The sequence below is a fragment of the Rhinoderma darwinii genome, unplaced genomic scaffold (genome assembly GCF_050947455.1).
Source record: "Rhinoderma darwinii isolate aRhiDar2 unplaced genomic scaffold, aRhiDar2.hap1 Scaffold_687, whole genome shotgun sequence".
In the NCBI taxonomy this organism is placed as follows: Eukaryota; Metazoa; Chordata; class Amphibia; order Anura; family Rhinodermatidae; genus Rhinoderma; species Rhinoderma darwinii.
This window is the reverse complement of record NW_027464246.1, coordinates 8,357-33,694: the sequence shown is the minus strand read 5'-3', so window position 1 is coordinate 33,694 and position 25,338 is coordinate 8,357. Positions and strand designations below refer to the sequence as shown.

Below are 25,338 nucleotides of genomic sequence, written 5' to 3'. Positions count from 1 at the left end.
TGGGAAAATAGTGTGGGACTTGGTGCACCCACTGCTGGACCAGGGTTACCCCCTTTACGTGGATAACTTCTATACCAGCGTCCCACTATTTAACTGCCTCTCCACCAGAAGTCCTGCAGCATGCGGCACCGTGCGCAAAAACCAGAGAGGCCTCTCTAAAAATCTGATTGGGCAACCCCTAAGAGAAGGAGAAAGCAGGTCGCTAAATAGCGAGAACATGTTGCTGGACAAGTATAAGGACAAGAGGGACGTCCTTATGTTGACCACAATGCACGGTAGCGGCAGAACCCCTGTCCCTGTCCAAGGTACCACCACAATGACCCCCAAGCCAGACTGCATCCTCGGCTACAATAAGTACATGGGAGGGGGTGATCTTTCTGATCAAGTACTGAAGCCGTACAGTGCCATGCGGAAAACACAGGGACATTCCTTAATTTTCAAGAGGTGCTGATCAAGGCCCTTGTATTTGGGGACCAGGAAGGGGAGAGCCCCAGTACTTCTAGAAGCGATGGTCCACGTATTGTACCAGGGCAACACTTTCCTGGAGGAATCCCCTCCACTGGTAAAAAGGGAAGGAGACAAAAAAGGTGCAAAGTGTGTTACAAAAGGGGGAGAAGACGAGACACAACTTATCATTGTGAAACCTGCCCCGACATATCTGGCCTGTGCATAAAGGAGTGCTTCAAAGTTTATCACACATCCATGGATTTTTAAATGACACATTTTTTTTTAAATGCTCACTATACCCCTAGATAAATTCCTTGAGGGGTGTAGTTTCCCAAATGGAGTAACTTTTGGGGGGTTTCAACTGTTTTGGCCACTCAGGGGCTTTGCAAATGTGACATGGCCTCTGCAAACCATTCCAGCTAAATTTGAACTCCAAATGGCGCTCTTTCCTTTCTGAGCCCTGCCGTGTGTTCAAACAGCCGTTTATGACCACACGTGGGGTATTGTTTTACTCGGGAGGAACTGCTCTACAAATGTTGGGGTGCTTTTTCTCCTTTAGTCATGTGGGAATGAAAACAAATTAGCTAAACCTACATTTTCTTTGCAAACATATAGATTTTCATTTTCACCACCTAATTCCAATAATTTATGCAAAAAACCTGTGGCGTCAAAATGCTCACTATACCCCTAGATCATTTCCTTATGGGGTGTAGTTTCCAAAATGGGGTCACTTGTGGGGGTTTCCACTGCTTTTTCTCCTCAGGGGCTTTGCAAATCCGACGTGGCCTTCGCAAACCATTCCTGCTAAATTTGAGCTCCAAAAGCCAAATGGCGCTCTTTCCCTTCTAAGCCCTGCCGTGTGTCCAAACAGCCGTTTATGACCACATGTGGGGTATTGTTTTAGGCCCCATGCACACGAGCATATTTTTTTCCTCCCGTAATTACTGGCGTAAATACGGGTCCTTTGTCCACTGCAGCCTGTGATTGGCCTGTGATTGGCTGCAGCGGTCACATGGGATGAAACGTCATCCCGGGAGGCCGGAATGGAGGAAGAAGCAGGGAGTTCTGGGTAAGTTAACTTTTAATACTATTAACCCAAGCGGTAGTCACTGTCCCGGGTGCTGAAAGAGTTACTGCCGATCAGTTAATTTTTTCAACACCCTGGACAGTGACTATCCCCTGATGTCGCCTAGCAACGCTCCCGTAATTACGGGTGCACACACGTAGCCACCCGTAATTACGGGAGCCCCATAGTCTTCTATGGGCCTGCCGGTGTCGTAATTACGGCCTGAAATAGGACATGTTCCATATTTTTAAACGGCATGGACACCTTCCCGTAAACAAACGGGAAGGTACCCATGGCCAATAGAAGTCTATGGGCCCGTAATTACCGCCTGTAATTACGGGCGTTTTTACGTTCGTGTGCATGGGGCCTTACTCAAGAGAAACTGCTCTACAAATGTTGGGGTGCTTTTTCTCCTTTAGTCCTTGTGATAATGAAAACAAATGAGCTAAACCTACATTTTCTTTGCAAACATGTAGATTTTAATTTTCACGGCCTAATTCCAATAATTTCTGCAAAAAAACCTGTGGGTTCAAAATGCTCACTATACCCCTAGATAATACATAGATAAAAAGAAATATATATATATTTAAGAAAAAAAAAATTGTGTGTTTTCCCTCCCTGATAGCCTGCCAGGAGAGGGAGAAGTTAGGGGTGGGAGGGGTGGCGTCGGTGCCGCGAGTGGCGTGGGGGAGAGGTGCCGCGAGAGGGGTGGTCAGTCCCGCGAGGGGGGGTGACGGGGGAGCGGTGCCGCGAGAGGGGGGGGATGGGGGTTCCATGGGAATGGAAAAGCCTGAGCGGAAGGGGGGCGCCAAAGAGCAGCCCCATCAAAACAGCTGATCCCTGTATGCTGGGTGGCTGTAGTAGCGATCATCTGTTTTGATACAGCTGCTCTGCGGCGCCCCCTCCTTCAGCCTGGCCTTGTAGGTTTGGCCCCCCTGTAAATAGTGCCATACAGCCCCCCCTGTAGACAGTGCTATGCAGCCCCCTCCTTTAGACAGTGCCATATAGCCCCCGGGGTAAGACGCCTCATGCAGATGCTCTCCTCTTCCTCCCCAGCAGCACAGTGCTCCGGGGTAAGACGCCTCATGCAGCTGCTCTCCTCTTCCTCTCCAGCCGCACAGTGCTCCGGGGTAAGACGCCTCATGCAGCTGCTCTCCTCTTCCTCCCCAGCCGCACAGTGCTCCGGGGTAAGACGCCTCATGCAGCTGCTCTCCTCTTCCTCCCCGGCCGCACAGTGCTCCGGGGTAAGACGCCTCATGCAGCTGCTCTCCTCTTCCTCCCCAGCAGCACAGTGCTCCGGGGTAAGACGCCTCATGCAGCTGCTCTCCTCTTCCTCCCCAGCCGCACAGTGCTCCGTGGTAAGACGCCTCATGCAGCTGCTCTCCTCTTCCTCCCCAGCCGCACAGTGCTCCGGGGTAAGACACCTCATGCAGCTGCTCTCTTCCTCCCCAGCCGCACAGTGATCCGGGGTAAGACGCCTCATGAAGCTGCTCTCCTCTTCCTCCCCAGCCACACAGTGCTCCAGGGTAAGACTCCTCATGCAGCTGCTCTCCTCTTCCTACCCAGCAGCACAGTGCTCCGGGGTAAGACACCTCATGCAGCTGCTCTCCTCTTCCTCCCCAGCAGCACAGTGCTCCAGGGTAAGACGCCTCATGCAGCTGCTCTCCTCTTCCTCCCCGGCCGCACAGTGCTCCGGGGTAAGACTCCTCATGCAGCTGCTCTCCTCTTCCTCCCCAGCCGCACAGTGCTCCGGGGTAAGACGCCTTATGCAGCTGCTCTCCTCTTCCTCCCCAGCCGCACAGTTCTCCGGGGTAAGACGCCTCGTGCAGCTGCTCTCCACTTCCTCCCCAGCCGCACAGTGCTCCGGGGTAAGACGCCTCATGCAGCTGCTCGGGGGCCGCTCTGACATTGCTTCATGCTCTAATCAGCTGCTAGAGACGGAGATAAGAGCTTCTTTTACTGAGCAGAAGCTGTGATTGGTAGAAGGGCCTGTCAGCTGACAAGTGCTCCACCAATCAGCAAAAGGGAAGCTCTGACCTCACACTGACCATTGCAGGACATGGAGGGGGAGGGCTCTCTGGCTGCATCAGCGTATGTGGAGGGGGAGTCAACCTGATAACATCCACTGCTTCCTGTCAATGAATGAAAAACACCAGCAGCAGGAGGATGTAGGACCCTGCCCTATCTGCATCCTGGAGACACTGGGACAATCTGCTGCACATCTGTGGGCTGGTGAATGTCTGATGCAGGGTCATGTGTTGTGGGGGAAGGTAGGGGGACATTGTTTCAGATGCTCTGCACTTTATTGGGGGGGGGAGGGATGAGAGGATACTGTGTGCTGGGGACTATATAGGCTTTGTGTGACATGGGAGTTGTATGTGGGGGTGGTATTAGGCCTGTACACTGTAAGAGGGGGATTATAGGCCCATGTTTGTGGGGGTAAGGGTATGATCATACATTGTATGTTATTTTACAAGAGCACCCCCCCCCCCCCACTCGATCGATGGCCTATGCCATTACTTTATGATTGATGGGGATCCAGCCTCTGGGTCCCCGACCAGAGAATGAAGGGGCCGCAGTGCTGATATAACCCTGTGTCCCCTTTACTGTGTTTCCCTGCGCACCAGCACCCCAGCTGCCCGGCGGTGCAAGGAGCTGCAGCACGACCCCATTCACAGCATCACCCCAGCTGCCCGGCGGTGCAAGGAGCTGCAGCACGACCCCGTTCACAGCATCACCCCAGCTGCCCAGCGGTGCAAGAAGCTGCAGCACGACCCCATTCACAGCAGCACCCCAGCTGCCCGGCGGTGCAAGGAGCTGCAACATGACCCCATTCACAGCAGCATCCCAGCAGCCCGGCGGTGCAAGGAGCTGCAGCACGACCCCGTTCACAGCATCCCCCCAGCTGCCCGGCGGTGCAAGGAGCTGCAGCACGACCCCATTCACAGCAGCACCCCAGCTGCCCGGCAGTGCAAGGAGCTGCAGCACGACCCCGTTCACAGCATCACCCCAGCTGCCCGGCGGTGCAAGGAGCTGCAACATGACCCCATTCACAGCAGCACCCCAGCTGCCCGGCGGTGCAAGGAGCTACAGCACAACCCCATATCTGTATGGCGTTATCTACAGAGGGTGCTGGATGGCGATATCTACAGAGGGGGCTGTATGGCGTTATCTACAGGGGGGGGCTGGATGGCGTTATGTACAGAGGGTGCTGTATGGCGTTATCTACAGAGGGGGCTGTATGGCGCTATCTACAGAGGGGGCTGTATGGCGCTATCTGCAGGGGAGGCTGTATGGCGCTATCTACAGAAGGGGGTGTATGGCGTTATCTACAAAGGGGGCTGTATGGCAATATCTACAGAGGGGGATGTATGGCACTATCTACAGAGGGGGCTGTATGGCGCTATCTACAGAGGGGGCTGTATGGCGCTATCTACAGAGGGGGCTGTATGGCGTTATCTACAGAGGGGGCTGTATGGCGCTATCTACAGGGGGGACTGTATGGCGGTATCTGCAGGGGGGCTGTATGGCGCTATCTACAGGGGGGGCTGTATGGCGTTATCTACAGAGGGGGCTGTATCGCGCTATCTACAGGGGGGTGTACGGCGCTATCTACAGAGGGGGCTGTATTGCACTATCTACAGGGGGGGTGTATGGCGCTATCTACAGAGGGGGCTGTATTGCACTATCTACAGGGGGGGCTGTGTGGCGTTATCTACAGAGGGGGCTGTATGGCGTTCTCTACAGATGGGACTATATGGCGCTAACGCCATACAGCCCCCCCCCCTGTAGGGAAAACCATACAGCACCCCCCTGTAGGGAACGCCACACAGCCCCCCCCTGTAGGGAACACCATACAGCCACCCCTGTAGGGAACGCCATAAGCCACCCCCTGTAGGGAACGCCATACAGCCCCCTCCCTGTAGGGAATGCCATACAGACCCCCCCTGTAGATAGCGCCATACAGCCCCCTCTGTAGATAACGCCATACAGCCCCCCCTGTAGGGAACGCCATACAGCCCCCCCTGTAGGGAACGCCATACAGCCCCCCCTGTAGGGAACGCCATACAGCCCCCCCCTGTTGGGAACGCCATACAGCGTCCCCAACCCCCCAAAAAAAGTGACCTACAGTGTGTCCTACAAAAGATATGTATCCGCTATCCACAGGATAGGGGATACATGTGTGATCGCTGGCAGCGATAGGGAGAACGGGGGACTGGAAGTCCCCTGAAGTTCTCCATGACTAACCTCTGACTGCGCAGCTCAATAAAAATGAAAGGAGCGCTGGTCACGCATGCGCACAAGCGCGAACGGCGCTCCATTCATTTCTACGGAGCTGCCGACACAGACCCCGGAAGTCCGAGGTTTGTAAAGGAGAACTTCAGGGGACTTTCAGTCCCCCGTTCTCCCTATCAATGCCAGCGATCACACATGTATCCCCTGTCCTGTGGATATCCTGTGGCTAGGAGATACATGTCTTTTGTTTAATGGCAGAGCGGGGAGATACCTCCCTGCTCTGCCGTAGTGTTTAGTGGCGCCGCGCTGTAGCAGCCATAGCGGCTGATAGTGGAGCCTCCGGCCATGGTGGCGGCCCGTGCCGGCGGGCGACACGGGCCCCCTCATGCCGCGGGCCCCGCAGCAGCCGCTACGGCTGCTATAGTGGTAGCTACGCCACTGGCCCTGAGGTTCTGCCTCCGATATTTGTCCACTGTATAAACTCCCAGTAATAAGTTATCACCCCACTGAACCCCCGGAATGACCAGACACAAGTTTCACTACAGATCTTGAGGGGAGTGGTGTGTGTGGTGCATGGGATGTGTAGTAAGAAATAATAAATGAATAGTGTGTGTGCAAGTGTAATACTATGAGTGAAATATAGGGGGCAGTAATGAGTAAAGTGCCTCAATAGAAATAAAATGGATAATGGGGTGCAAGTGTGTGAAACATGGAGGGATAGTGTGTACGTCATGAGGCACAACGTGTATAGCCAGGTAGAAGCCTATTTGTGACGCCTTGATAGTTCATAGAGCGGGCTACCCTGCTTGCTATGCCAAACAACAACACACCATGCTCTCCCAGCATCAAAGACCCGGCTGTGTCCAAGAGAAGCGAATATATGTAGTAATGAAAAATACCTGGGGTATTAGTAATCATTAGTATGACCTTTTTCGGTGTTTTTGTATATGTCTGTTTTGTCTGTGCATCAGGAACATTCAGTTCCAGTTAGGGACTCGCAAGTCTGGGGATCCTTGTCGTGGATTGCGAGCTTGCGTCCTTTTGGCCAGAATGATCACTAATACCCCAGGTATTTTTCATTATTACGTATATTCGCTTCTCTTGGACACAGCCGGGTCTTTGATGCTGGGAGAGCATGGTGGGTTGTTGTTTGGCATAGCATGCAGGGTAGCCCGCTCTATGAACTATCAAGGCGTCACAAATAGGCTTCTACCTGGCTATACACGTTGTGCCTCATGACGTACACACTATCCCTCCATGTTTCACTCACTTGCACCCCATTATCCACTTATTTCTATTGAGGCACTTCTCATTACTGCCCCCTATACTTCACTTATAGTATTACACTTGCACACACACTATTCATTTATTATTTCTTACTACACATCCCATGCACCACACACCACTCCCCTCAAGACTAGTGGGAGTGGCTATTTTTATTTAAAGCACCTGCTCACTCTCCTTCATCAGCTTTTTCTGACCTGGCTGTGTCCATTTGTAAGTATGGCCTTTTTCTGTGTTTACAAGTTTCACTACAGGCTGGAATAACGGCTGGAACTTCTGCTTTCCTCTTTTATACAAAATAATTGTTCTGGGTTTTACTGTTTTTTTTCTCATTTTCACCCATGTAAATGGGATTTGGCAAAGGCAAAGGGGTAACTGGTTTGGCAGGAGTGTTTTTTGTTGTTTTGGCTGACAACCATACACCTGACCCTACAGACGTGGCTGACAACCATGCACCTGGACCCTACAGACGTGGCTGACAACCATGCACCTGGACCCTCCAGACGTGGCTGACAACCAAGCACCAGGACCCTACAGACCAGGCTGACAACCCTGCACCTGGACCCTACAGACGTGGCTGACAATCATGCACCTGAACCCTACAGACGTGGCTGACAACCATGCACCTGGACCCTACAGACGTGATATCACTCATGCACCTGGACCCTACAGATATGGCTGACAACCATGCACCTGGACCCTACAGACGTGACTGACAACCATGCACCTGGACTCTACAGACGTGGCTGACAACCATGCACCTGGACCCTACAGACGTGGCTGACAACCATGCACCTGGACCCTACAGACGTGGCTGACAACCATGCACCTGGACTCTACAGACGTGGCTGACAACCATGCACCTGGACCCTCCAGAAGTGGCTGACAACCATGCACCTGGACCCTACAGACGTGGCTGAAACCATGCACCTGGACTCTACAGATGTGGCTGACAACCATGCACCTGGACCCTACAGACGTGGCTGTCAACCATGCACCTGGACCCTACAGACATGGCTGACAACCATGCACCTGGACCCTACAGACGTGGCTGACAACCCTGCACCTGGACCCTACAGACGTGGCTGACAATCATGCACCTGAACCCTACAGACGTGGCTGACAACCATGCACCTGGACCCTACAGACGTGATATCACTCATGCACCTGAACCCTACAGATGTGGCTGACAACCATGCACCTGGACCCTACAGACGTGGCTGTCAACCATGCACCTGGACCCTACAGACATGGCTGACAACCATGCACATGTACCCTACAGACGTGGCTGACAACCATGCACCTGGACCCTACAGACCCGGCTGACAATCATGCACCTGGACCCTACAGACGTGGCTGACAACCATGCACCTGGACCCTACAGATGTGGCTGACAATCATGCACCTGAACCCTACAGACGTGGCTGACAACCATGCACCTGGACCCTACAGACGCGGCTGACAACCATGCACCTGGACCCTACAGACGTGATATCACTCATGCACCTGGACTCTACAGACGCGGCTGACAACCATGCACCTGGACCCTACAGACGCGGCTGACAACCATACACCTGGACCCTACAAATGTGGCTGACAACCATGCACCTGGACCTTACAGACGTGGCTGACAACCATGCACCTGGACCCTACAGACGCAGCTGACAACCATGCACCTGGACCCTACAGACGCGGCTGACAACCATGCACCTGGACCCTACAGACGCGGCTGACAACCATGCACCTGGACCCTACAAATGTGGCTGACAACCATGCACCTTGACCTTACAGACGTGGCTGACAACCATGCACCTGGACCCTACAGACGCAGCTGACAACCATGCACCTGGACCCTACAGACGCGGCTGACAACCATGCACCTGGACCCTACAGACGCGGCTGACAACCATGCACCTGGACCCTACAGACGCGGCTGACAACCATGCACCTGGACTCTACAGACGTGGCTGACAACCATGCACCTGGACCCTACAGACGTGATATCACTCATGCACCTGGACCCTACAAACGTGGCTGACAACCATGCACCTGGACCTTACAGAGGTGGCTGACAACCATGCACCTGGACCCTACAGATGTGGCTGACAACCATTTACCTGGACCCTACAGACGTGGCTGACAACCATGCACATGGGCCCTACAGACGTGGCTGACAAACATGCACCTGGACCCTACAGACGTGGCTGACAAACATGCACCTGGACCCTACAGACGTGGCTGACAACCATGCAGCTGGACCCTACAGACGTGATATCACTCATGCAGCCTTATTCATTTACTATTATAATAGGCAGCAGAAGAGATTAAAGGGTTTGTCTCACCTATTTAGCATTATGGATATCATATGCCTTGATGCCACTCTATGACCCAAAAGAGAGACACGCTCTGGCAGGCTGAGCCGCCCATGTATAATTCATTCAAGAACATTCATTTTCATTTTCAGGTTCATCTCTCGGCCAGAGTGGAGAGCGGTTACAAAGAACATCTCTCTCTTTTTGGTGGACCTGTCTTGTATTACGCAGACACCATATTGCTATGAATGGACACTGTGTAATGCCTAATTTCTCCTGCGGTGGTGCTGCAAGGAAATTGAACACTTACTGCCAGGTTTCCCTACTGATCACAGCTGATCGCTGGGGGTCCCTTCAGGGGGACACTTTGTAATCAGCTTAATGTCAAGGGACCCTTTCTAAAATGTAGTGATTGTCTGGAGAACCCCCGAAAAAAGTAAAGAATCCCTTGAAGCCAAGCCATATACATCAGATAACCGAAAAGTTCTGAATTTATATTTTTAGGTTTCCATTACCTGGAAAAACTGTGCGACAACCAATATGCTGCTATTTCAGTTAACATTGGGGTTCTCACTGTCCGGTTTTCCCAGTCTCCAGAGCAGCAAATTTGCCCTTTTAGGCCAAAATGGCCACCATTCGGCTACCAAACCAGAAACAGACTGAATGAGCAGCCGAACAACCTCACAGCACGAGGACCGTTTACTGACTTTACTGCTGTTTTTTCTTTTCTAATTTGCACAAAGTCTTTGTAATGCAGTAACACAAAATAACTTTTTGTATTTTTTGCAGGACAAACTTGAGAAGTCCAAAGCCATACAGTGGAATGAAGCGGCCCGGGTGACAACCAGCTCTACCGGATCATAACTGCCAGGGCCACCATCAGGAATGTCTGGGCCCCATACAGCCAAGATGTCTGCCCCCCCTCCATTACCGGGGGTGTGATACAGAAAGTGTGGCGCTCACGTTTGTACGTTATACACATTAACTGGTTTTGGTGCTGATGTCAATTACAGTGAAGGAAACCGCGGAGCCGGCAGTGACCGGTTAATGCTCCGGATTTCGATCTACACTGTATTCCAAATTATTACGCAAATGTTATTTTTCACTGATTTTCCTAAATAGTCGATGCAAATGACAGTCAGTATAATCTTCAAGCATCAGCCGTTGGAGTATAATGCTAATTTTATTGAACAAATATCCTAATGATAACTGAATTTTTTGTTTCACATTATTATGCACAACAGAGATCAAAACATTTTAAAAGTTGTAAAGAGACTAAAATGGTCATTTGTTGAATTTGCAGCATCAGGAGGTCATATTTATAGAAATCAAAAGCTCTTTCAATAAAAAAAACTTAACAGGCCAAGTTACATGGTAACATAGGACCCCTTCTCTGATATCACCTTCACAATTCTTGCATCCATTGAATTTGTGAGTATTTGGACAGTTTCTGCTTGAATATCTTTGCAGGATGTCAGAATCGCCTCCCAGAGCTTCTGTTTTAATGTGAACTGCCTCCCACCCTCATAGATATTTTGCTTGAGGATGCTCCAAAGGTTCTCAATAGGGTTGAGGTCAGGGGAACATGGGGGCGACACAATAAGTTTCTCTCCTTTTATGCCCATAGCAGCCAATGACACAGAGGTATTCTTTGCAGCATGAGATGGTGCATGTTCATGCATGAAGATAATTTTGCTACGGAAGGCACGGTTCTTCTTTTTGTACCACAGAAGAAAGTGGTCAGTCATAAACTCTACGTACTTTGCAGAGGTCATTTTCACACCGTCAGGGACCCTAAACGGGCCTACCAGCTCTCTCCCCATGATTCCAGCCCAAAACATGACTCCGCCACCTCCTTGCTGACGTTGCAGCCTTGTTCGGACATGGTGGCCATTCACCAACCATCCACTACTCCATCCATCTGGACCATCCAGGGTTGCAGGGCACTCGTCAGTAAACAACACGGTTTGAAAATTAGTCTTCATGTATTTCTGAGCCCACTGCAACGGTTTCTGCTTGTGAGCATTGTTTAGGGGTGGCCGAATAATAGCTTTATGCACACTTGCAAACCTCTGGAGGATCCTACACCTTGAGGTTCGCGGGACTCCAGAGGCACCAGCGGCTTCAAATACCTGTTTGCTGCTTTGCAATGGCATTTTAGCAGCTGCTCTCCTAATCCTATTCATTTGTCTGGCAGAAACCTTCCTCATTATGCCTTTATCTGAACAAACCCGTCTGTGCTCTGAATCAGCCACAAATCTTTTTACAGTACGATGATCAAGCTTAAGTTTTCTTGAAATATCCAATGTTTTCATTCCTTGTCCACGGTATTGCACTATTTCACGCTTTTCGGCAGCAGAGAGATCCTTTTTCTTTCCCATATTGCTTGAAACCTGTGGCCTGCTTAATAATGTGGAACATCCTTCTTAAGTAGTTTTCCTTTGATTGGGCACACCTGGCAAACTAATTATCACAGGTGTCTGAGATTGATTACAATGATCCAAAGAGCCCTAAGGCCTCATTCACACGGCAGGGTTTCCCGGCCGGGTGCCGGCCGTTCATAAATCGGCCGGCACCCGGCTGCATTAGGAATAATAGACCCCTAATGGGGCTATTCACACGGCCGATTTTTTGACGGCCGGCAAAACCGCCCGTCAAAAAATAGAACATGCTCTATTTTCGCCCGGGTACCCGGCCGCCCGGCTCCCATAGAAGTCTATGGGGCCGGGTAATACCCGGCCATCACCGGGATGTGTCCCGAGTGACGGCCGGGTTTTCCGGCTCTTGCGCTCTATCTCCTCCTCCTCACAGCGCAGAGTGCATGTGAGGAGGAGGAGTTGACGCCATTCTGACGAATGGCATCGCTGTACACGGTGTGGCAGGGCCGGGGTGTACAGCAGGTGGAGGGAGCGCTGCGCTGGCTCCCTTCTCCTGCTTGTTAAAAGCGCCCTGGCCCGGCGACATCTTTGATGGCGCCGCTAGCAGCTGCAGCAGCTGCTGCTGCTGCTACTACTGTAGCGACGCCACTATAGCAGAGCGGGGAGGTATCTCCCCGCTCTGCTATGTGCTAGCCGCACTTTAGCTCCTTGAAGGAGCGGAATCCCCGTGTGTTCGGGGATTCCGCTCCTGGACAGAGCGCTTGATGTCTCTGTCCATATCTGGGCAGTGACATCAGGGGAAACTCCTGAAGCGGAATCCCCGAACACATGGGGATTCCCCTTCAGGAGTTGCCGATGATGTCACTGTCCGGATCTGCCCGGCCCGGCACGGATGCTTAACTTTATGCAAACCGGCCGGGCAGAATGGCCGATTTTACCGGCCGGCACTCGGACGCGACCCGGTCGTGTGAATCCCGCCTAACACACAAGACCATCCATGAGTTTCATTGAAAAACTAATAATTAAATGTTTATGACACTTAAATCCAATGTGCATAATAATTTGGAACACGGTGTACACACACACACACACACACACACATACACACACATACACACACACACACACACACACATTTTTTATGGGGCATATATGTTGAGGCTATTGCCCCTGTTGTTTTAAGACCTTAACTACGCCCCTGGGACTCGTGGCAGACGGCTTAGTGGCACTTTCTCTGAGGTTGTTGGCTGTTCCTAAGGTTATCATTTGACTCGCAAGTCATAGGCGCTCCTTCTTGTCGGCTTTCACTTCTTCCCATGGCAGACGGCTTAGCCTTATGAACAGCCAACAACGTCAGAGAAGCTGCTCCTAACCTGATTATCAGGATTGTCCCTTAGCTGCTACGTGAGATCACGCTCACTTTTAGGGCCAGTTCACACGCTGCGTAAATACGGCGGACTTTCCACAACTGATTTCTTTGCAAAAAATCCGCAACAAATACAGCAGCAGCAAAGTGGATGAGGTAAAACAAATCTCATCCACACGCTGTGCAAATACTGAGTAGAAAAATACGCTCAAATTCACCTGCGATGCGGAATTTCATTTCGCAGCATGTCAATTGTCTTTACGTAAACACTGATTATATGTTGCGGGATTTCCCCATTGAATTCAAAGGGGATGTAAATCACGCATCAAATAGCAGTTCCGTTTTTTTGTGGCGCATTCGCAGCGATCCCAAACGTATCTAGGAGTCTGTGTTTTATCCTCCAGCGATCAGTGGCGGATTAAGTAAACCATGGGCCCTGGGCTGTTCCTCAAGCTTGGGCCCCCTTCTCCACCACCGCCCTGCCACACCATGTCTATATTAAACACCACCTTTCTGTGTGAGCATTGACAAATGAGTTTTACGATTCCCCTTGTCAAAGGGCTGTGTCCCTACACACTGACAGTCTCCAACCATCGCTGACATTATCACACTGTGTGGGACACTTCCTCCTGACAAGGGGAATGGTAACACGCATTTGTCTATTAGTCCTGGGTACACAAAGACTTTATGTGGAATACAAGGATTTCCGATAACAGGCATGTCAGGAGAGGGGACAGATAAATGCAATGACTCACAGGAGATGTCTTCACTGATGGGTCGTTCTCTTTTCTTCTCCATCTGACACAGACCGTTATGGCGACTTCTCCTGATGATTGCAGAGTTTCCTGATGAGAAATCTTTTCCCCTCGATTCTGTAGCCATTTTCAGCATCTATAGCAACATAAAAATTCAGAAATAAACACCATAAATTGTCTTATACCCCAGACCCCTAAGCAAATTAAGACCCAGGCCCATACATTAACTCAAACCAATAAATTCAGTCCCCAAGAGGTAACTAAACTTTTAAAAAACATTTGGCATGTCATAGTGAGAGTGATATGTCAGAAGTTTTGATTGATGGGGGTCCCAGCATTGAGACCACCACCGATCACTAAAACAAAGCAGCAGGAGTGCCCGGGTGAGCGCTGTTCCACTTCATTTCTGATTGTCTTTCCTCGGCGCGGTGTACGGACTCATAGACTTTCTGTTGTGCCCGTACACCGCATGCTCGGCTATCAGAGGAAAGACGATCAGAAACAAAGTGGCACATCACTCACCTGAGCGCTTTGTTTCAGCGATTGGTGGGGTCTCAGTGCCCGGACCCCCACCGATTAGAACATTTGACATGTCACTATGACATGTAATTTTTTTAAAAAGTTTCATTAGTTACCCTTTAAGCAGTCAGACACCCCTCCCCAGTGCATCTGACTGACTGCTGAGTGCCCTATGGGAGGGTCTAAGCGTCTGACACTTAGGGCAGATTTACACGAGCATGTGCGTTTTGCGCACGCAAAAAATACGCCGTTTTGCGCGCGCAAAAGACACTTAACAGCTCCGTGTGTCATCACCATATGATGCGCGGCTGCGTGCCTTTCGCGCAGCCGCCATCATTATGACACTCTGTTTGTATGTTTGTAGCACCTGGTGCTTTTCTGTTTGCAATCACAGTTTTACTGCTGTTGAGCAAATCACGCACGTCCCACGGAGGTGCCTCCGTGTGGCATGCGTGATTTTCACACACCCATTGACTTCAATGGGTGCGTGATGCGCAAAAAACGCAGAAATATAGGACATGTCAGTTTTACGCAGCGGACTCAAGCTGCGCAAAAATCACTGACAGTCTGCACTGCCCCATAGACTAGCATAGGTCCGTGCGACGCGCGTGAAAAGCACGCGCGTTGCACGGACGTATTACACGTTCGTGTAAATCCGCCCTTATGGCTCTTGGGGGGGGAAGGAGTTATTCCCCTATAGAACCCTGAACAGTCAATCAAACGCTCTGCCCCCCCCCCCCTGCAGTATAAAAACTACTGAGGGCTCCATGGGGGAGATTATACTGCAGGGGGGGGGGGGGGTTCTGAGCATCTGACTTACTGCAGAGGGCTCTATGGGTGGGAAATTATTTCACACACAAAAAATGTGAGATTAAACACCCTATATACAATTCACACTAACACCACACACTATATATTCAAACCACACACACTACACGCACACACTATATAGACTTACATTATAGACACTATAAACACAGCACACACTATATAGACTTACATTATAGACACTATATACCCAGCACACACTACATAGACTTACATTATAGACACTATATACACAGCACACACTACATAGACTTACATTATAGACACTATATACACAGCACACACTACATAGACTTACATTATAGACACTATATACACAGCACACACTACATAGACTTACATTATAGACACTATATACACAGCACACACTACATAGACTTACATTATAGACACTATATACACATCACACACTATATACACAGCACACACTACATAGACTTACATTATAGACACTATATACACAGCACACACTACATAGACTTACATTATAGACACTATATACACAGCACACACTATATAGACTTACATTATGACACACACACACACACTACATAGACTTACATTATAGACACTATATACACAGCACACACTATATAGACTTACATTATAGACACTATATACACAGCACACACTACATAGACTTACATTATAGACACTATATACACAGCACACACTATATAGACTTACATTATAGACACTATATACACAGCACACACTACATAGACTTACATTATAGACACTATATACACAGCACACACTATATAGACTTACATTATAGACACTATATACACAGCACACACTACATAGACTTACATTATATACACTATATACACAGAACACACTACATAGACTTACATTATAGACACTATATACACAGCACACACTATATAGACTTACATTATAGACACTATATACACAGCACACACTACATAGACTTACATTATAGACACTATATACACAGCACACACTATATAGACTTACATTATAGACACTATATACACAGCACACACTACATAGACTTACATTATAGACACTATATACACAGCACACACTATATACACAGCACACAGTATATAGACTTACATTATGACAAACACACACATAAACACACACACTACATAGACTTACATTATAGACACTATATACACAGCACACACTACATAGACTTACATTATACACTATATACACAGCACACACTACATAGACTTACATTATAGACACTATATACACAGCACACACTACATAGACTTACATTATAGACACTATATACACAGCACACACTATATAGACTTACATTATAGACACTATATACACAGCACACACTACGTAGACTTACATTATAGACACTATATACACAGCACACACTATATAAACAGCACACACTATATAGACTTACATTATAGACACTATATACACAGCACACACTATATAGACACTATATACACAGTACACACTATATAGACACTATATACACAGCACACACTATAGACTTACATTATAGACACTATATACACAGCACACACTATATAGACTTACATTATAGACACTATATACACAGCACACACTATATAGACTTACATTATAGACACTATATACACAGCACACACTATATAGACTTACATTATAGACACTATATACACAGCACACACTATATAGACTTACATTATAGACACTATATACACAGCACACACTACATAGACTTACATTATAGACACTATATACACAGCACACACTATATAGACTTACATTATAGACACAGCACACACTACATAGACTTACATTATAGACACTATATACACAGCACACACTATATACACAGCACACACTACATAGACTTACATTATAGACACTATATACACAGCACACACTATATACACAGCACACACTATATAGACTTACATTATAGACACTATATACACAGCACACACTATATACACAGCACACACTACATAGACTTACATTATAGACACTATATACACAGCACACACTATATAGAATTACATTATAGACACTATATACACAGGACACACTACATAGACTTACATTATAGACACTATATACACAGCACACACTACATAGACTTACATTATAGACACTATATACACAGCACACACTATATAGAATTACATTATAGACACTATATACACAGGACACACTACATAGACTTACATTATAGACGCTATATACACAGCACACACTACATAGACTTACATTATAGACACTATATACACAGCACACACTATATACACAGCACACACTATATAGACTTACATTATAGACACTATATACACAGCACACACTACATAGACTTACATCATAGACACTATATACACAGCACACACTATATATACTTACATTATAGACACTATATACACAGCAAACACTATATAGACTTACATTATAGACACTATATACACAGCACACACTACATAGACTTACATTATAGACACTATATACACAGCACACACTACATAGACTTACATTATAGACACTATATACACAGCACACACTATATATACTTACATTATAGACACTATATACACAGCACACACTACATAGACTTACATTATAGACACTATATACACAGCACACACGATATACACAGCACACACTATATAGACTTACATTATAGACACTATATACACAGCACACACTACATAGACTTACATTATAGACACTATATACACAGCACACACTATATACACTCTATACACAGCACACACTATATACACAGCACACACTACATAGACTTACATTATATACACTATATACACAGCACACACTATATAGAATTACATTATAGACACTATATACACAGGACACACTACATAGACTTACATTATAGACACTATATACACAGCACACACTACATAGACTTACATTATAGACACTATATACACAGCACACACTATATACACAGCACACACTATATAGACTTACATTATAGACACTATATACACAGCACACACTACATAGACTTACATCATAGACACTATATACACAGCACACACTATATAGACTTACATTATAGACACTATATACACAGCACACACTATATAGACTTACATTATAGACACTATATACACAGCACACACTACATAGACTTACATTATAGACACTATATACACAGCACACACTACATAGACTTACATTATAGACACTATATACACAGCACACACTACATAGACTTACATTATAGACACTATATACACAGCACACACTATATATACTTACATTATAGACACTATATACACAGCACACACTATATACACAGCACACACTACATAGACTTACATTATAGACACTATATACACACAGCACACACGATATACACAGCACACACTATATAGACTTACATTATAGACACTATATACACAGCACACACTACATAGACTTACATTATAGACACTATATACACAGCACACACTATATACACAGCACACACTATATACACTATATACACAGCACACACTATATACACAGCACACACTACATAGACTTACATTATAGACACTATATACACAGCACACACTACATAGACTTACATTATAGACACTATATACACAGCACACACTATATACACAGCACACACTACATAGACTTACATTATAGACACTATATACACAGCACACACTATATACACAGCACACACTACATAGACTTACATTATAGACACTATATACACAGCACACACTATATAGACTTACATTATAGACACTATATACACAGCACACACTATATACACAGCACACACTATATAGACTTACATTATAGACACTATATACACAGCACACACTATATACACAGCACACACTATATAGACTTACATTATAGATACTATATACACAGCACACACTATATAGACATACATTATAGACACTATAGACACAGCACACACTATATGGACTTACATTATAGACACTATATACACAGCACACACTATATAGACTTACATTATAGACACTATATACACAGCACACACTATATAGACTTACATTATAGGCACTATATACACAGCACACACTATATACACAGAACACACTACATAGACTTACATTATAGACACTATATACACAGCACACACTACATAGACTTACATTATAGACACTATATACACAGCACACACTATATAGACTTACATTATAGACACTATATACACAGCACACACTACGTAGACTTACATTATAGACACTATATACACAGCACACACTATATAAACAGCACACACTATATAGACTTACATTATAGACACTATATACACAGCACACACTATATAGACACTATATACACAGTACACACTATATAGACACTATATACACAGCACACACTATAGACTTACATTATAGACACTATATACACAGCACACACTATATAGACTTACATTATAGACACTATATACACAGCACACACTATATAGACTTACATTATAGACACTATATACACAGCACACACTATATAGACTTACATTATAGACACTATATACACAGCACACACTATATAGACTTACATTATAGACACTATATACACAGCACACACTACATAGACTTACATTATAGACACTATATACACAGCACACACTATATAGACTTACATTATAGACACAGCACACACTACATAGACTTACATTATAGACACTATATACACAGCACACACTATATACACAGCACACACTACATAGACTTACATTATAGACACTATATACACAGCACACACTATATACACAGCACACACTATATAGACTTACATTATAGACACTATATACACAGCACACACTATATACACAGCACACACTACATAGACTTACATTATAGACACTATATACACAGCACACACTATATAGAATTACATTATAGACACTATATACACAGGACACACTACATAGACTTACATTATAGACACTATATACACAGCACACACTACATAGACTTACATTATAGACACTATATACACAGCACACACTATATAGAATTACATTATAGACACTATATACACAGGACACACTACATAGACTTACATTATAGACGCTATATACACAGCACACACTACATAGACTTACATTATAGACACTATATACACAGCACACACTATATACACAGCACACACTATATAGACTTACATTATAGACACTATATACACAGCACACACTACATAGACTTACATCATAGACACTATATACACAGCACACACTATATATACTTACATTATAGACACTATATACACAGCAAACACTATATAGACTTACATTATAGACACTATATACACAGCACACACTACATAGACTTACATTATAGACACTATATACACAGCACACACTACATAGACTTACATTATAGACACTATATACACAGCACACACTATATATACTTACATTATAGACACTATATACACAGCACACACTACATAGACTTACATTATAGACACTATATACACAGCACACACGATATACACAGCACACACTATATAGACTTACATTATAGACACTATATACACAGCACACACTACATAGACTTACATTATAGACACTATATACACAGCACACACTATATACACTCTATACACAGCACACACTATATACACAGCACACACTACATAGACTTACATTATATACACTATATACACAGCACACACTATATAGAATTACATTATAGACACTATATACACAGGACACACTACATAGACTTACATTATAGACACTATATACACAGCACACACTACATAGACTTACATTATAGACACTATATACACAGCACACACTATATACACAGCACACACTATATAGACTTACATTATAGACACTATATACACAGCACACACTACATAGACTTACATCATAGACACTATATACACAGCACACACTATATAGACTTACATTATAGACACTATATACACAGCACACACTATATAGACTTACATTATAGACACTATATACACAGCACACACTACATAGACTTACATTATAGACACTATATACACAGCACACACTACATAGACTTACATTATAGACACTATATACACAGCACACACTACATAGACTTACATTATAGACACTATATACACAGCACACACTATATATACTTACATTATAGACACTATATACACAGCACACACTATATACACAGCACACACTACATAGACTTACATTATAGACACTATATACACACAGCACACACGATATACACAGCACACACTATATAGACTTACATTATAGACACTATATACACAGCACACACTACATAGACTTACATTATAGACACTATATACACAGCACACACTATATACACAGCACACACTATATACACTATATACACAGCACACACTATATACACAGCACACACTACATAGACTTACATTATAGACACTATATACACAGCACACACTACATAGACTTACATTATAGACACTATATACACAGCACACACTATATACACAGCACACACTACATAGACTTACATTATAGACACTATATACACAGCACACACTATATACACAGCACACACTACATAGACTTACATTATAGACACTATATACACAGCACACACTATATAGACTTACATTATAGACACTATATACACAGCACACACTATATACACAGCACACACTATATAGACTTACATTATAGACACTATATACACAGCACACACTATATACACAGCACACACTATATAGACTTACATTATAGATACTATATACACAGCACACACTATATAGACATACATTATAGACACTATAGACACAGCACACACTATATGGACTTACATTATAGACACTATATACACAGCACACACTATATAGACTTACATTATAGGCACTATATACACAGCACACACTATATACACAGAACACACTATATAGACTTACATTATAGACACTATATACACAGCACACACTACATAGACTTACATTATAGACACTATATACACAGCACACACTATATAGAATTACATTATAGACACTATATACACAGGACACACTACATAGACTTACATTATAGACGCTATATACACAGCACACACTACATAGACTTACATTATAGACACTATATACACAGCACACACTATATACACAGCACACACTATATAGACTTACTATACACAGCACACACTACATAGACTTACATCATAGACACTATATACACAGCACACACTATATATACTTACATTATAGACACTATATACACAGCAAACACTATATAGACTTACATTATAGACACTATATACACAGCACACACTACATAGACTTACATTATAGACACTATATACACAGCACACACGATATACACAGCACACACTATATAGACTTACATTATAGACACTATATACACAGCACACACTACATAGACTTACATTATAGACACTATATACACAGCACACACTATATACACTATATACACAGCACACACTATATACACAGCACACACTACATAGACTTACATTATAGACACTATATACACAGCACACACTACATAGACTTACATTATAGACACTATATACACAGCACACACTATATACCCAGCACACACTACATAGACTTACATTATAGACACTATATACACAGCACACACTACATAGACTTACATTATAGACACTATATACACAGCACACACTACATAGACTTACATTATAGACACTATATACACAGCACACACTATATACGCAGCACACACTATATAGACTTACATTATAGACACTATATACACAGCACACACTACATAGACTTACATTATAGACACTATATACACAGCACACACTACATAGACTTACATTATAGACACTATATACACAGCACACACTATATAGACTTACATTATAGACACTATATACACAGCACACACTACATAGACTTACATTATAGACACTATATACACAGCACACACTACATAGACTTACATTATAGACACTATATACACAGCACACACTATATAGACTTACATTATAGACACTATATACACAGCACACACTATATAGACTTACATTATAGACACTATATACACAGCACACACTATATAGACTTACATTATAGACACTATATACACAGCACACACTATATAGACTTACATTATAGACACTATATACACAGCACACACTACATAGACTTACATTATAGACACTATATACACAGCCCACACTACATAGACTTACATTATAGACACTATATACACAGCACACACTACATAGACTTACATTATAGACACTATATACACAGCACACACTACATAGACTTACATTATAGACACTATATACACAGCACACACTATATAGACTTACATTATAGACACTATATACACAGCACACACTATATAGACTTACATTATAGACACTATATACACAGCACACACTATATACACAGCACACACTACATAGACTTACATTATAGACACTATATACACAGCACACACTATAGACTTACATTATAGACACTATATACACAGCACACACTATATACACAGCACACACTATATACACAGCACACACTACATAGACTTACATTATAGACACTATATACACAGCACACACTATATAGACTTACATTATAGACACTATATACACAGCACACACTACATAGACATACATTAACACACTCACACACACTTACTTACCACAGTCTCTTCCTCTGCGGTGCTTGTCTCTGGCAGCCTCCAGGACCTTAATCATGTGACTGTGATGTCACCACAGGTCCTACACCCTCTAGTTTCAGTTTTGCCGTTATCAGGCAGCTGCTGGAGGTTTAGACAGGAGGGACAATGTACAGCAGCACAGAGGAGCAGACTGTCAGGGAGACTCCAGCACCTGCCCATCACAATCTCTGACAGTCTGCTCTCTACAGCTGATGTGCTGTGCCCCTGTTCCCTGGCCGCAATTGACTCCCCCTGCACATTCCCCCCGCCTCTTCATCAGCACGTGGGACCGATGATCTCTAGAATGCGGCCGGCAGCAGCAGCCCTGGAGAGTTTTGTTTCACTTGTGTGCATGGGCCCCCTGCAAGTCTTGGGCCCCGGCCGACCGCCTGAAACGCCCATTTGGGGATCCGCCACTGCCAGCGATTATCCTCTTCAGCCAATCACAGGCTGTAGCGGCGATCACATAGATGAAACGTCATCCCAGGAGGCTGGCCTGCATGACGACGTCCTTCTTGGAGAACACTTCATCCCATGTGACCACCGCTCTGCCAGTCCAGGCTACAGCGGTCTCCAGGGATGAGATGTAATCCCAGGAGGCCGGCCTGCTCGGTGCTGCAGTCTTTCGCTAGGTCCTCCGGGGACACTCCACTAGGACCTCCGGGGACAGGTCTCTCCCCCACTGGGCCCTCCAGGGATAGACCTCGACTCAACTGGGTCCTCCATCAAATGAAAAGACCCCGCCCCCAATTAGTCTGCCAGAGACAGGCCCCGCCCCCACTGGCCATGCTCAGAATGTATACGATATATAATAATGTCACCTGACAGTGATGCTCCCAGCCGTCCATGGTCTCCCGCCACTCACTGATCTCCCTCTGTACAGCGCTCAGATTGGCCTGCAGGAGGCTCCACATGAAGGACACGTTACACCCGTTCACCCAGTTATGGTTAATGGAGATGGTGTCGTCCTGGAAGATCAGGGTCAGAAATCACACCCTATACAGTAACAGTGAGCAAGGAGAGATGGTAAGTGTCTATTAAAAGATGGTTGCCCATTTGGCCTAGAATGATAAAGAGCTTAATAAAATCTGTAAAAAGGTAATAAAATCAGCAAAAATACAAAATGAAAGGCAGGTGGCCAATGATAGTAAATCAAATCTGCAAAAAATCTTCAAGTATGTAAATGAAAAAAAGCCAAGGTCTGAACATGTAGGACCCCTAAATAGTGGTAATGGGGAGTTGGTCACAGGGGATCAAGAGAAGGCAGTGTTACTAAACGGGTTCTTTAGCTCTGCATATACTCTGGCTGGAATTCCACTCCTAGAGGGAAACCAAAATCGCTACCTACCGGGGGGGGGGGGGCGGGAGGCTGTGTGGTACCACCAGGGAGGGTGGCTGTGTGGCACTACCAGGGAGGAGGGGGTTGTGTGCCACTACCAGGGAGGAGGGCGCTGTGTGGCACTACCAGGGAGGGGGTTGTGTGGCACTACCATGGAGGAGGGGGTTGTGTGGCACAACCAGGGAGGGGGGCTG

At 45.2% G+C, this 25,338-nt stretch overlaps 1 protein-coding gene across 1 annotated transcript in view; it reads right to left on the bottom strand.

Moving 5' to 3' along the window:
- LOC142728725 (protein kinase C delta type-like) overlaps window positions 1–23,883 on the bottom strand; it is a 154,383-nt gene extending 130,500 nt beyond the window's left edge. The window contains exons 1-2 of the mRNA XM_075849111.1: window positions 23,788–23,883; window positions 13,845–13,980 (exon numbers count right to left, since the gene is read on the bottom strand). The gene's annotated coding sequence lies outside the window, so the exon portion shown is untranslated. The remainder of the gene's footprint in view (window positions 1–13,844; window positions 13,981–23,787) is intronic.
- Window positions 23,884–25,338: the final 1,455 nt, after the last annotated feature.